Below are 15,582 nucleotides of genomic sequence, written 5' to 3' on the forward strand. Positions count from 1 at the left end.
TGGGGAGGAGGGCTGTATTATATTCTATGGGGGGCTACATTATATTCTATGGGGGCTGTATTAGATTTTATGAGGGAGGATTGCATCATACTCGTTGATGGGGCTACATTATATTCTATGGGGAGGTGGGCTGTATTATATTCTATGGGGGCTGTATTAGATTTTATGAGGGAGGATTGCATCATACTCGTTGATGGGGCTACATTATATTCTATGGGGAGGTGGGCTGTATTATATTCTATGGGGGGCTGTATTAGATTTTATGAGGGAGGATTGCATCATACTCGTTGATGGGGCTACATTATATTCTATGGGGAGGTGGGCTGTATTATATTCTATTCGGGGCTACATTATATTCTTTGGGGGACAGTATTATATTTATATTCTATGAGCGGTGATTGCATCATACTCTATGAGGGGGCTGCATTATACTCTGTGGGGTGGCTGCAAGAAAAAACGAAAAAAAGTGTACTAGTCCAAAGAGTTTTTTCAAAATAATGCACATATTTTATTGTTTAAAATTTCATACAAAACATTATTATGCTAAAAAAAAGACACAGGGGAAAGAACATGAGGGAATGATGGATAAGAAATGTGCAAAATATGCAGCTGTTGATTTAAAGGACACACCACCCCCTTGGAAAAGCAACCATGAGAGCTATGCTGTATATATCACAAGGGGAGAAAATATCTCAGTGCTATGGATAGAGCCAAATAACATGGACAACAATAATTAATAGACAAAGACCAACCCACATCTATAAGTGATTGCTATTATGCTAATATAGTGTATGGGCATGTGAACAGTATTACCTGTATATCCAATCAGGCTCAGCTACCAAGGATGATCCATGGCATAATAATGTTTTGTATGAAATTTTAATAAAATATGTACATTATTTTGAAAAGCGAAAAAAGTGGTTTGGTACCATGTTAGCCAGTAGAAAAAATATACAGTCATATGTAAAAGTTTGGGCACCCCTATTAATGTTAACCTTTTTTCTTTATAACAATTTTGGTTTTTGCAACAGCTATTTCAGTTTCATATATCTAATAACTGATGGACTCAGTTATATTTCTGGATTCAAATGAGGTTTATTGTACTAACAGAAAATGTGCAATCTGCATTTAACCAAAATTTGACCGGTGCAAAAGTATGGGCACCCTTATCATTTTCTTGATTTGAACACTCCTAACTACTTTTTACTGACTTTCTGAAGCACTAAATTGGTTTTGTAACCTCATTGAGCTTTGAACTTCATAGCCAGGTGTATCAAATCATGAGAAAAGGTATTTAAAGTGGCCACTTGCAAGTAGTTCTCCTATTTGATTCTCCTATGAAGAGTGGCATCATGGGCTCCTCAAAACAACTCTCAAATGATCTGAAAACAAAGATTATTCAACATAGCTTTTCAGGGGAAGGATACAAAAAGTTGTCTCAGAGATTTAACCTGTCAGTTTCCACTGTGAGGAACATAGTAAGGAAATGGAAGAACACAGGTACAGTTCTTGTTAAGCCCAGAAGTGGCAGGCCAAGAAAAATATCAGAAAGGCAGAGAAGAAGAATGGTGAGAACAGTCAAGGACAATCCACAGACCACCTCCAAAGACCTGCATCATCATCTTCCTGCAGATGGTGTCACTGTGCATCGGTCAACAATACAGCGCATGCATAACGCCTTTTTGTATGACCAAACAACTCAATCTTTCTTTCATCAGTCCACAGGACCTTCTTCCAAAATGTAACTGGCTTGTTCTAATGTGCTTTTGCATACCTCAGGTGACTCTGTTTGTGGCGTGCTTGCAGAAACGGCTTCTTTCGCATCACTCTCCCATACAGCTTCTCCTTGTGCAAAGTGCGCTGTATTGTTGACCGATGCACAGTGACACCATCTGCAGGAAGATGATGCTGCAGGTCTTTGGAGGTGGTCTGTGGATTGTCCTTGACTGTTCTCAGCATTCTTCTTCTCTGCCTTTCTGATATTTTTCTTGGCCTGCCACTTCTGGGCTTAACAAGAACTGTACCTGTGTTCTTCCATTTCCTTACTATGTTCCTCACAGTGGAAACTGACAGGTTAAATCTCTGAGACAACTTTTTGTATCCTTCCCCTGAAAAGCTATGTTGAATAATCTTTGTTTTCAGATCATTTGAGAGTTGTTTTGAGGAGCCCATGATGCCACTCTTCATAGGAGAATCAAATAGGAGAACTACTTGCAAGTGGCCACTTTAAATACCTTTTCTCATGATTTGATACACCTGGCTATGAAGTTCAAAGCTCAATGAGGTTACAAAACCAATTTAGTGCTTCAGGAAGTCAGTAAAAAGTAGTTAGGAGTGTTCAAATCAAGAAAATGATAAGGGTGCCCATACTTTTGCACCGGTCAAATTTTGTTTAAATGCAGATTGCACATTTTCTGTTAGTACAATAAACCTCATTTGAATCCAGAAATATAACTGAGTCCATCAGTTATTAGATATATGAAACTGAAATAGCTGTTGCAAAAACCAAAATTGCTATTAAGAAAAAAGGTTAACATTAATAGGGGTGCCCAAACTTTTACATATGACTGTATAAAGTGCTCTCAGTGAGAGAAACAAAATAGGAATCTTGTGGGTATGATACCTTTTAATGGCTAACAAATAGTGAATGTTGTTACAAAGCAAGCTTTCGGGACTGCTTACGTCCCTTCCTCAGGCTGATATAACAAAATATTTGAAGAAACCTTTTTTATATACAGTTTAAAGCACATGCTGGTGTGATACATGGACATTTAAATAGACAATACAATCTCAATAAACAAATACTGAGCTTGAAGGGAAAATCCTTAATTAGGTAAGATTACATCAGAGGTGTGAAAATTCTGTGAGATCAAAGGGCTGTTTGAAGCAAGTAGCTCAGATATGGTAATAGGCCATAAAACCTTCTGACAAATTGAGTCCTGTGTGAATAGAATCAAAGATTTTAATGAATTTCTGCTCCCACACTCTCCTGTGTTTCTGTGATTTAAAATTGCCTTTTAAAATGACAACTTTCATATTGTTTATGTTGTGTCCTGGACCACAGAAATGTTTGGCCACAGGTAAATGGGTTTTTTTGTCTGTAATTGTATGAGGATGAGACCTCATCCTTGCTCTGAGTCTCTGTCCTGTTTCTCCAACATAGAGGCCACCCACAGGACATATATTGCATAGAATTAAATACACCACATTGGAAGAGGAACATGTGAATGTCCCTGGGATCTTATAGTCCTGCTGTGTTGGGAATTCGGATTTTGTCTTTGGTCTCTATGTGAATGCAGGTTTTGCATCTTCTCCCATTGCAAGGATATGTTCCTCTTGGTGAATCTGAGGGCATTGAACTTCGGATAATGATGTTTCTTAGATTGGGAGGTTGTCTGTAACATAGCAAGGGGGGGTCTTTGAATAGTGTTTTTAACCGGTCATCCTTGTGTAGGATATGTTTGTGATATACAATGTCTGTGAGGTACGGGGTTTTGCCTATAAAAATATGATGTTTTCTGTTGTAACTTTCCAGAAAGATCCAGCACTATAGGACAATCCAGGCTGCTGGCACTGCAGCTTCACCCCTCCTCCCTTCACACACACAGAGCAGTGTCACCCCCCCTCCTTTGCAGCCTGTGTTCACACTAGGAATAGGAGGCCCCCTGCTGTTACACCATTTGGCTTCTCTCAGCCTCAACTGAAAGGAAAAAAGTGCAGGAAAAAACTCTTTATTTGAAATCAGGAGTTAGAAGTAAACCTTTAAGAGCCTGCCCTGCGAAAGCCCTATAACATAGATATATAATAACCATATCTCTGTGATCCGAGCGGTCCTAGCTCCGCTAGTCACAGCACCTGCATGGAGGGCGACACATGCAGCTGATTATCGGGAGCGCTCCAGGGATCCGGGGTCCCGATGCAGCTATTCGGTAAGTGATATCAGCCAATAACAACTTCTCCGACGATATTCGCTCATCTCTAGTAATAACAGCTCAAAGACATTCACCAAACTTTTCATTAAGTTTAATAGCGAGACCCTATTAAATATTGAGCACCAGCGGGATGAAGCATTGACAGCGGCATGTAAAAGTGTGGGCGCCCCGGGTCAAAATGACCGTTATTGTGAGCAGTAGTAAGATGAAGATGAAATGATCTCTAAAAGGCCGAACCTCTAAGATCACACATGGCCTTTGTATTTTAGGCAAAAATAATAATAAAAAAATATATATAGACTTTTTTACAATTTCATAATTGCAAAAAGGAGAAAGGGGCGATGCAAAACTTTGGGCACCCTGGGAGATTTGTGTACTAAGATAATTTTGACGAAGATTTCACACCTTAATTAGCTTGTTAGGGTTATGGTGAGATCACATGGTGACCAGGAGCTACAGTCTGAGGAAAGGGCTAAAAAGCCTTCACTAGACCCCTGTACAGCTGTATAATGAGGCCCAGGCTTTATAGTGAAGGGACAGGAGTGAGGGCCTGTGCCCAGGAGCTACAGTCTGAGGAAAGGGCTAAAAAGCCTTCACTAGACCCCTGTACAGCTGTATAATGAGGCCCAGGCTTTATAGTGAAGAGACAGGAGTGAGGGCCTGTTCCCAGGAGCTACAGTCTGAGGAAAGGGCTAAAAAGCCTTCACTAGACCCCTGTACAGCTGTATAATGAGGCGCAGGCTTTATAGTGAAGGGACAGGAGTGAGGGCCTGTTCCCAGGAGCTACAGTCTGAGGAAAGGGCTAAAAAGCCTTCACTAGACCCCTGTACAGCTGTATAATGAGGCCCAGGCTTTATAGTGAAGGGACAGGAGTGAGGGCCTGTTCCCAGGAGCTACAGTCTGAGGAAAGGGCTAAAAAGCCTTCACTAGACCCCTGTACAGCTGTATAATGAGGCCCAGGCTTTATAGTGAAGGGACAGGAGTGAGGGCCTGTTCCCAGGAGCTACAGTCTGAGGAAAGGGCTAAAAAGCCTTCACTAGACCCCTGTACAGCTGTATAATGAGGCGCAGGCTTTATAGTGAAGGGACAGGAGTGAGGGCCTGTTCCCAGGAGCTACAGTCTGAGGAAAGGGCTAAAAAGCCTTCACTAGACCCCTGTACAGCTGTATAATGAGGCCCAGGCTTTATAGTGAGGGGACAGGAGTGAGGGCCTGTTCCCAGGAGCTACAGACTGAGGAAAGGGCTAAAAAGCCTTCACTAGACCCCTGTACAGCTGTATAATGAGGCCCAGGCTTTATAGTGAGGGGACAGGAGTGAGGGCCTGTTCCCAGGAGCTACAGACTGAGGAAAGGGCTAAAAAGCCTTCACTAGACCCCTGTACAGCTGTATTATGAGGCCCAGGCTTTATAGTGAAGGGACAGGAGGGAGAAAAGTGGGGAAAGGAGCCAGAAGAGCCGGACTGCCCATCACTAACCTGCAGAGCCGCACTCCACATATATGGCTGCTCTGTGCACAGGACCTGTGATGAGGTCACAGGAGGGGAGGAGTCAGGGGTCACATGATCAGGGGCCTCAGTGTGTGCAGGACTCTGCTGTGCTGGTTGTCATGGTGCTGGATGAGGGGAAGTTTCTGTGTGGGGTCAGGAGGGGTTTACAGGGTGGATGTCGCAGAGCCATGTGTGTACGAGGTGTACGGAGCAGAGCCGTGTGTGTACGAGGTGTACGGAGCGGAGCGGAGCGGAGCCGTGTGTGTACGAGGTGTAGGGAGCGGAGCCGCGTGTGTACGAGGTGTACGGAGCGGAGCCGTGTGTGTACGAGGTGTACGGAGCGGAGCCGAGTGTGTACGAGGTGTACGGAGCGGAGCCCTGTGTGTACGAGGTGTACGGAGCGGAGCCGTGTGTGTACGAGGTGTACGGAGCGGAGCCGTGTGTGTACGAGGTGTACGGAGCGGAGCCGAGTGTGTACGAGGTGTACGGAGCGGAGCCGCGTGTGTATGAGGTGTACGGAGCGGAGCCGTGTGTGTACGAGGTGTACGGAGCGGAGCCGTGTGTGTACGAGGTGTACGGAGCGGAGCCGAGTGTGTACGAGGTGTACGGAGCGGAGCCGAGTGTGTACGAGGTGTACGGAGCGGAGCCCTGTGTGTACGAGGTGTACGGAGCGGAGCCGTGTGTGTACGAGGTGTACGGAGCGGAGCCGTGTGTGTACGAGGTGTACGGAGCGGAGCCGAGTGTGTACGAGGTGTACGGAGCGGAGCCGCGTGTGTACGAGGTGTACGGAGCGGAGCCGTGTGTGTACGAGGTGTACGGAGCGGAGCCCTGTGTGTACGAGGTGTAGGGAGCGGAGCCGCGTGTGTACGAGGTGTACGGAGCGGAGCCGTGTGTGTACGAGGTGTACGGAGCGGAGCCGTGTGTGTACGAGGTGTACGGAGCGGAGCCCTGTGTGTACGAGGTGTACGGAGCGGAGCCGTGTGTGTACGAGGTGTACGGAGCGGAGCCGTGTGTGTACGAGGTGTACGGAGCGGAGCCGTGTGTGTACGAGGTGTACGGAGCGGAGCCGTGTGTGTACGAGGTGTACGGAGGGGAGCCGTGTGTGTACGAGGTGTACGGAGCGGAGCCCTGTGTGTACGAGGTGTACGGAGCGGAGCCGTGTGTGTACGAGGTGTACGGAGCGGAGCCGTGTGTGTACGAGGTGTACGGAGCGGAGCCGTGTGTGTACGAGGTGTACGGAGCGGAGCCGTGTGTGTACGAGGTGTACGGAGCGGAGCCGTGTGTGTACGAGGTGTACGGAGCGGAGCCCTGTGTGTACGAGGTGTACTGAGCGGAGCCGTGTGTGTACGAGGTGTACGGAGGGGAGCCGTGTGTGTATGAGGTGTACGGAGCGGAGCCGTGTGTGTACGAGGTGTACGGAGCGGAGCCCTGTGTGTACGAGGTGTACGGAGCGGAGCCGTGTGTGTACGAGGTGTACGGAGGGGAGCCGTGTGTGTACGAGGTGTACGGAGCGGAGCCGTGTGTGTACGAGGTGTACGGAGCGGAGCCGTGTGTGTACGAGGTGTACGGAGCGGAGCCGTGTGTGTGTATGAGGTGTACGGAGCAGAGCCGTGTGTGTACGAGGTGTACGGAGCGGAGCCGTGTGTGTACGAGGTGTACGGAGCGGATCCCTGTGTGTACGAGGTGTACGGAGCGGAGCCGTGTGTGTACGAGGTGTACGGAGCGGAGCCGTGTGTGTACGAGGTGTACGGAGCGGAGCCGTGTGTGTATGAGGTGTACGGAGCGGAGCCGTGTGTGTACGAGGTGTACGGAGCGGAGCCGTGTGTGTACGAGGTGTACGGAGCGGAGCCCTGTGTGTACGAGGTGTACGGAGCGGAGCCGTTTGTGTACGAGGTGTACGAAGCGGAGCCGTGTGTGTACGAGGTGTACGGAGCGGAGCCGTGTGTGTACGAGGTGTACGGAGCGGAGCCGTGTGTGTACGAGGTGTACGGAGCCGTGTGTGTACGAGGTGTACGGAGCGGAGCCGTGTGTGTACGAGATGTACAGAGCGGAGCCGTGTGTGTACGAGGTGTACACAGCGGAGCCCTGTGTGTACGAGGTGTATGGAGCAGAGCCGTGTGTGTACGAGGTGTACGGAGTGGAGCCGCGTGTGTACGAGATGTACGGAGTGGAGCCGTGTGTGTACGAGGTGTACACAGCGGAGCCCTGTGTGTACGAGGTGTATGGAGCGGAGCCGTGTGTGTACGAGGTGTACGGAGCGGAGCCATGTGTACAAGGTGAAATGTTTTAGAATCAAATTTTTCTATTTCACATAGTAAAATGGAGCCACAGGTTACACAGAAATTTCTCCATAAACCTGAGGCCAGGAATGACTGCACACGGCCGGGCTCCAATGGGGAGAGTCACTGTTTTGCTTTTGGAGCACTAATTTGGCAGTCCTCCCTTGTGGGGCCAATTGTAAAGCCCCCGATGATTGTGGACAACATACAACCCCTAAAGTGACCCCATTTCAGACCCTGTACCCATCAGGGAAGTCATCTAAGGGTGTAATAGGCATTTTTATCTTACAGGCGTCACTGATTTCTTTACCACTTGCTGTGAAGATAATATTACATGTGTTCCGAGGTGCAGCGCGGGGTTCAGCTCAGGGACATCTGAGTGGTCTCCTAACCAGGTGTTATGGTGGTCCCTCACATGCTCTCTCAGCGCCTCCCTACTCACTATGGTGAATGCAGCTTCTCAGCATTTTGCTTCCATTTAACCTTGGGGGATTGGCCAGTCTCTACAGGGATTTAACCCTGCCGTGTCCTTCACAGATTAGGTTCCCCAGCCTATCCCGTGTCGGCAGGTCCTATAATAGGCAGCTCCACCATCAGCTCTCTGTTGGATGTTGGTTCCTAGGCAGTTCACTTTGCCTGTTGCACCTCACACTTGTGTCTCTGACCCACCAATCAGCTGAGGTAGTCTTGGGGACTACCCTGGAGTAGTTCCTGGTGTCTACCGGCTGTCCAGCCTATCCTCTCCACCAGTAGCTCTAGTGAAGACCTGGTGGACACCCAATTACACCTCTCTAGAGTAAGCCTGGCCGATGGTGCAGTGGGTCCACATCCACCAGTGTTACACCAAGTAACTGTACACACCTCACAACTTTTGAAGAACAGAAAGAGGCACAGAGCATGTGGCGCGCATAGCAGCAAATTTTGGCCTCACCCTAATCCACGGCCATTTACCACTGCTTTCTCCCCCAGCAGGAGGAGTTGTCAGAGGGACGCTGGTAATGAGGGAAATTCAGCAGACGCCTGAGACTGCAGGGCGTAGACCCAAATCCGGGACTGACCGCTGTATCCGGGACAGTTGGGACTGGAGATGAGCAGGTGGATTCATGGCTCTCTGGTCCAGCGTGCGTGGGACCTGGGGATTTTTTGTGCCGTCATTCACAGTCGGAGCCTCCAGAACGTTCTCCTCTTTATGTAGCGTCACTATACGACATCCGGCTTATTTGTGTCTGTAAGGCCGTGTTCACACACTGCAGAAAAACGGTGTTTTTTGTTTTCTGCAGGATCCGCACCATCTCCAATAACGATCTTCTCCCCCTTATTTGATGCGTTCTTGGTGCAGATGTGAAGCCGCGGTTTTAATGCGCTTTTTAGAGGACAGAAAAGCTTTGATTCTGCACTTAATAAAGTTTCTGCAGTTTTTTACCTGCGATTTTATTAGAGAGAAAAAAGCCCCAAATCCGCACAGATCAGCCGCGTGCCTTGGGCGCACAGTGGGCGCCTTTTATGGTAAAGTAGTTTTTATTAAGGATTTATTTACATAAATGGGGTAAAGAAAAAGGGGAGAGACCGATTATAAATACCCAGAAATACAGACAAGAACCAAACAACAGCAAAAAAGAGAAATGTAAAGTCATGAAAGAGGCAGAATAAAGGGGAGAAAGGGTTAAGGAGGAGTATGGGGAAGGAAAAATAGGGTTTGTTAACCCCTTGGAGACCTTGCCCTTTTTCGTTTTTGCGTTTCTGTTTTTCGCCCCCCTTCTTCCCACAGCCATAACTTTGTTTCCGTCAGTATGGCCATGTTAGGGCTTGTTTTTTGCGGGACAAGTTGTGCTTTGGAATAATAATAATCTTTATATAGCACCAACATATTCAGCAGAACTTTACAGTTTAAGGGTACATGCACACTCTGCGGAATCTGCTGCGGATTGATCAAAATACCTGCGGTTTTACCTGCGGATTGCTCTGCGGTTTTGCCCTGCGGTTTTACCATCTCCACAATGGAGGAGATAGGAAACCGCTGCGGAATCCACAGAAAGAATTAACATGTCAATTCTTTCTGCGGTTTAGAAACCACAGATAATCTGCGCGGAAAATTCCGTAGCATCTGCACTGCGGTTTCCATTTCCCAAAGGGAATAATGTTACTGTACACCGCAGCAGAATCCGCAGCGTGTGCACACAGCCTAACAGCTTCAAAACACAAGTCATAAGTAGCAACGTTAACAATACAATAATTAAAGCAGAATCAGCCGCCCCTGCTGGTGAGAGCTTACAATCTGCAATGAGGTGGGGAGATACAGAGGACAGGGGTGTATTTACAATGAACGACATCATTGGTTTCACCATATCGTGTACTCAAAGATGGGAAAAAAAATTCCAAGTGCGGTGAAATTGCAAACAAAGTGTAACTCCACAACGTTTTTTGGATTTTCTTTTTACCATATTCCCCAAATGCTAAGACTGCCCTGCCATTATGATTCTCCAAGTCATTACAAGTCATAGACCCCAAACAGGTCTCAGTTCTTTTGTATTTAAATGGAGAAAAAAAATCCAAAATTTGTTGGGAAAAAAATATTGCGCCATTTGCTGAGGTCCGTAGCGTCTCCATTTTTCATGATCTTGGGTTGGGTGAGGGCTTATTGTTTGCGCGCTGAGCTGATGTTGTTATTGATCCCATGTTGGTGCAGATACGATCTTTTGAACATCCGTTATTGCATTTTAATTCAATGTCGCGGTGACCAAAAAACCTTAATTCTGGCATTTTTACTTTTTTTCTCACTACACCATCTAGTGATCGGGTTGTTCCTTTTTTTATTGATAGATCGGGCGATTCTGAAGGCAGCGATACCTAATTTGTGTATGTTTGGTTTTTCTATTGTTTTATTTTGAGTGGGGTGAAAGGGGGGGGGGATTTGAACTTTTATATTTTTTATATATTGGGGACTAGAAGCTGCCATAACTCGATCAGCTCTGCTACATACAGGCGATGATCAGATCACCTGTATGTAGCAGAATACCTCACTTGTACTGACGTGTGCTGGGAAAGATGCGGGCTCACCACCGGAGCCGACATCAAAGGGAGAGAAGCTACCTGCGCCGTACTAGTACAGTTGTGAAGGGGTTAAGGAAAATGGGGAAAAGGGAAAAATGAAAGGGATAGAAAGAAAATGAAAAAGATTGGTCTGCACAGGATAGGCCGGGAAAGGGGTTACAGGACACATGTAATACCTTATATATAAAACATTTAAGAGGCAGGAGGGGAAGAGAAGGAATGGGAAAGGCGAGGAAAGAAAAGGGGAGAAAGGAAGAACAGCTGTAACCAGGCGGAGAGACGAGAATCTAGAGGAATCCTGACTGTTACACCATGGAAGATACTGATTGTTGGAGTCTGATAGCGCCGCAGTTCTCATGAAATCTGCGCTCTCTGTGGTCTGAAGACCCTGCGGACCTCTGGGGCTTTGATGCATTTTCCCTTTATAGGCTTCTTCTGAAAAAAAACATATTAAGAAAAAAAATGTATGAAGAGAAAATCGCCATCACATTTAGGCTGTGTGCACACGCTGCGGATTTTGCTGCGGTTCCGCAGCGGTTTTGGCCGCTGCGGACCCGCAGCAGTTTTTGCTGCGGTGTACAGTACCATGATTCCCTATGGGAATCAAAAACCGCAATGCAGATGGTGCGGAATTTTCCGCGCGGATTATCTGCGGTTTTCAATCCGCAGAAAGAATTGACATGTCAATTCTTTCTGCGGATTCCCCTGCGGTTTGCCATCTCCTCCATTGAGGAGATGAAAAACCGCAGGGCAAAACCGCAGAGCAATCCGCAGGTAAAACCGCAGGTATTTTGACCTGCGGTTTCAACTGCGGATTTTACAAAATCCACGCGGATGAATCCGCACCTAATCCGCAGCGTGTGCACACAACCTTATAAGCGCAGAATCAAAGCTTTTCTGTACTATTAAACAAGTGTTAAACGCGGCTTCATATCTGCCAAAAAACATCAAATATGGGGGAAAATGCAAAAAAGAAGAAACGCAGCAAACGCGCAATAATCAGGGAGGATTGTCACTACGTCATCTGGGTCAGACATTTACAGAAGAAAGAACGCAGCATTTACGCTACGTGTGAACACGTCCTCCGCATTACGCCATTTTGTTTCTCCCGTAATTTACCGATTCCTGTAAATAATCTGATCGCTGTGTTCTGCGGGTCATTACAGTTATATTGGCACAACTATGTCCGGGTTATTTACTGATTTGTGATGCTTATTATTTAAAAAAACACATTAAAAATGACATTTTTTTCATTATCAAGTGTTTTTCATTATTATTAGTAATTTTATAGGATGAAAAAATCTCTTATTCTCCTCTAGAATTCAGAAACATCCATTGTACACAGCAGTGTATTTCTATCAGAATAATCTGCCTGTAGTCAGAGCCTGGAATATAGATCAAGTGCACACAATCCTGCAGTCACTTCACCGGAGCTTGTGGCTCAGCAGCTTACAGTGCCTGTCAGTAATGTTGAGGCTGTGGGTTCAGGATCTGGGAGTATAACATAGAAAAATACATTTTTGTAATTGCTTATTATTTTAAATACTTTTATAGGAACAAAAATATATATTTTTCTTCCCCTCAGTATACAGGCACCATAAAAAGCATTCTTATACACAATGTATTGCTATGGATATGTATACTCTGCTTCTGAGTTCATTGCCGGCAATATAGAGGTCAATATGACCAAATTCTCCCATCTCCAGCGTTGTGAGCTGTGGCTCACTGGTAAAGCAGCAGTAGCCTGTGGAGACTGAGATGGAAACTCATAGTCCTGGGGAGACCAATCACTGAAGGGAGAGGAAGTGAATATATAATCTAATTTATGCACTTAGCAGAGAAGCGGCCAATCCCTCCAAGCAGGAGGAGCTACAGGAGCAATGAAAATGTCGGAGAGAGGAATATAGAGGTTGGGAGAACAGCTGAGAGGGGACATGACAGTCCAGCTGAATCTGGGATGGTTGGGAGCTATGCAATTGAGATGCTGTTGTGTCTTAAAAAGGCGGTCCATGCTCAGAAATTCTAAGATGAGTAGCCAAAATTCCTCCAGAAACTCACTGCCAGTTATTGCAAGCGCTTGATTGCAGTTGTTGCTGCTAAGAGTGGCCCAACCAGTTATAAGGTTTAGGGGCAATCACTTTTTCACACAGGGCCTTGAAGGTTTGGATTTCTTTTTCCCTTTATAATAAAGATCTTCATTAAAAAACTGCATTTTGTGTTATCTTTGGCTAATATTTACATTTGTTTGGTGATCTGATACATGTAAGTGTGACAAACATGCCAAAGAATAGGAAATGTGTATGCATATGTCTATGTATACATATATACAGTGTGTGTATATATATATGGTGATGGTGAGGAGGCAGGGAGGAGTTTGTGTGGAAAATGGAGAAGGCGTGCTAAGTGCTGGCTCACAGGCCACTGCAACGCATAACGGAGCTTGTAGTATTAGAGCGCAGTACGCCGGGGGACAAGAAGTGATTGATAAACATCAGAGCTGCATCTGGCAGACACCAAGTGATGCTATCTGCCTCATAAAGGTATATATTCCTATAATAAGAGTATGGATCCATTACTGGCACATAATAGTAAGATTAATGAATACAAAATTAAACGAATTAAGGTAGTGGATAATTTTAATATTTGGTACAGAAACCTTTGTTTGTAATTACAGAGGTCAGACATTTCCTGTAGTTCTTGACCAAGTTTGCACACACTGCAGCAGGGATTTTGGCCCATACTTCCATACAGATCTTCTCCTAATCCTTCAGGTTTCAGGGCTGTCGCTGGGCAACATTGATTTTAAGCTCCCTCCAAAGATTTTCTGTTGGGTTCAGGATTTGAGACTGGCTAGGCCACTCCAGGACCTTGAAATGCTTCTTAGTTCCTCTTGTGTGTTTTGGGTCATTGCCATGCTGGAAGACCCAGCCACGACCCATTTTCAATGTTCCAACTGAGGGAAGGAGGTGTTTGGCTAAAATCTCTCGATCCTTGACCCATCCATCCTCCCTTAAATACGGTGAAGTCATCTTGTCTGTTTTGCAGAAAGACACCCCTAAAGTATGATGTTTCCCCCCACCATGCTTCATGGTTGGAACGGTGTTCTTGGATTTGCACTCATCCTTCTTCTTCCTCCAAACATGGCGGGTGGTGATGATAGCAAAAATTTCTATTTTGGTCTTATCTGACCAAGTGACATTCTCCCTTGCCTCCTCTGGATCATCCAGATGGCCATTGGCAAACTTCTAATGGGCCTTGACATATGCTGGTGTGAGTAGCAGGACCTTGCGTGCCCGGAAAGATTTTAATCCATGATGGCATAGTGTGCCTGTAGCTCTATTACTGGCACCCCTGCATGGTGGGATGCCAGCTTACTCACTGCCTCAGACCCTCGGCACAATCCTCAGCGTTCTCCTGCTTCCTGGCTGTGTGAGCGCCGCAGCTCCAAGCGATGCACCTAGTACACACATGCGCGCACTCCCCCATTCTTAAAGGGGCAGAGCAAGTATATACTAAATACTCTTAGCTTGTTGCTCAGAGATGTTTAGTATAATTACTACACCTGGAAGATGGCTTCCAGCTAATTGCTGGGAGTCATCCTATATAAAAGACTCCCTCTCCCTTAGGGATTCACCATGCAACATGTAGAATCATTAGTCAGTAAGGTGTACTACTAGTGAGTTATGAGGTTCCCTGGTCCTGGTTTGGCTAGTGTCCTAAACCTGTATTCCTTGCCTCAGTGTGGCCAGTCCTGAATCCGTCATCCCCTGGTCCCAGAGCAGCCAGTGTCTGAAACTCATTCTGGTGTAGCAAGTCCTGTATCCATAGTCCCCTGGATCCAGAAAGGCCAGGGCCTGAATCTCATTCCCGGAGTGACCAGTGCTTGAAGCTTGTCCATGAGTGGCCAGTGGCTGAACATTGTCATCTGGTCTGTGTTCGGCCAAACCCTGTTCCAGTATCATCGACCAGAGTGTCTTAACCTTGCCCTAATCAGTGTCAGTAACCATTCTGTAGAGGTACCAGAACTTACTAGTCTGAAAAGAGACCTATCCCTATTCAGTGTCAGCGAACCTGACCCCTGGGGTCTGCAGCTGCAATACTGGGTTCTGCCCAGGAGTGGTACCTGGCTGCTACCTGCAGGTCAGTCTGTATCCACCAGTGAACACTAGGTAGCTGATTAGCTATGCACACTTCCTGAGCAGGCCCGGTCCTGTGATCCCAGCTCTCTTCAGGTCATTGACCCAGTCTTACCATGTAGTTCTGGGATTTCTGACCTTTCTCAGAATCTTCCTTACCCCACGAGACGAGATCCTGCATGTAGCCCCAGAGCGAAGAAGACTGACAGTCAACTTGTGTTTCTTCCATTTTCTAATAATTTTGTCAACAATTGTTGCCTTTTCACCAAGCTGTTTGCCTATTGTGCTGCAGCCCACCCCAGCCTTGTGCAGGTCTGCAATTTTGTCCCTGGTGTCCTTAGACAGCTCTTTGGTCTTGGCCATGGTGGACAGATTGGCGTGTGACTGATTATCTGGAAAGGTGTCTTTTATGCAGATAAGTTCAAACTGGTCGCAATTAATACAGGTGAGAGCAGAGTAGAAGGGCTTTTTAAAGAAAAACTAACAGGTCTGTGAGAGTCTGAATTCTTGGTGGTTGGTCGGAGATCATATACCTATTTCATGCAATAAAATGCAATTTCATTATTTTAAAATCATACAATGTGATTTTCTGCTTTTTTTATTTTTGGATTTTCTGTCACCGTTGAATTGTACCTGTGATAAATATTACAGACTTCTCCATTCTTTGTAGGAGGGAAAACTTGTAAAATCGGCAGCGTA

This window comes from Dendrobates tinctorius, unplaced genomic scaffold, assembly GCF_039654945.1.
Source record: "Dendrobates tinctorius isolate UK_male_01 unplaced genomic scaffold, ASM3965494v1 ptg000366l, whole genome shotgun sequence".
In the NCBI taxonomy this organism is placed as follows: domain Eukaryota; kingdom Metazoa; phylum Chordata; class Amphibia; order Anura; family Dendrobatidae; genus Dendrobates; species Dendrobates tinctorius.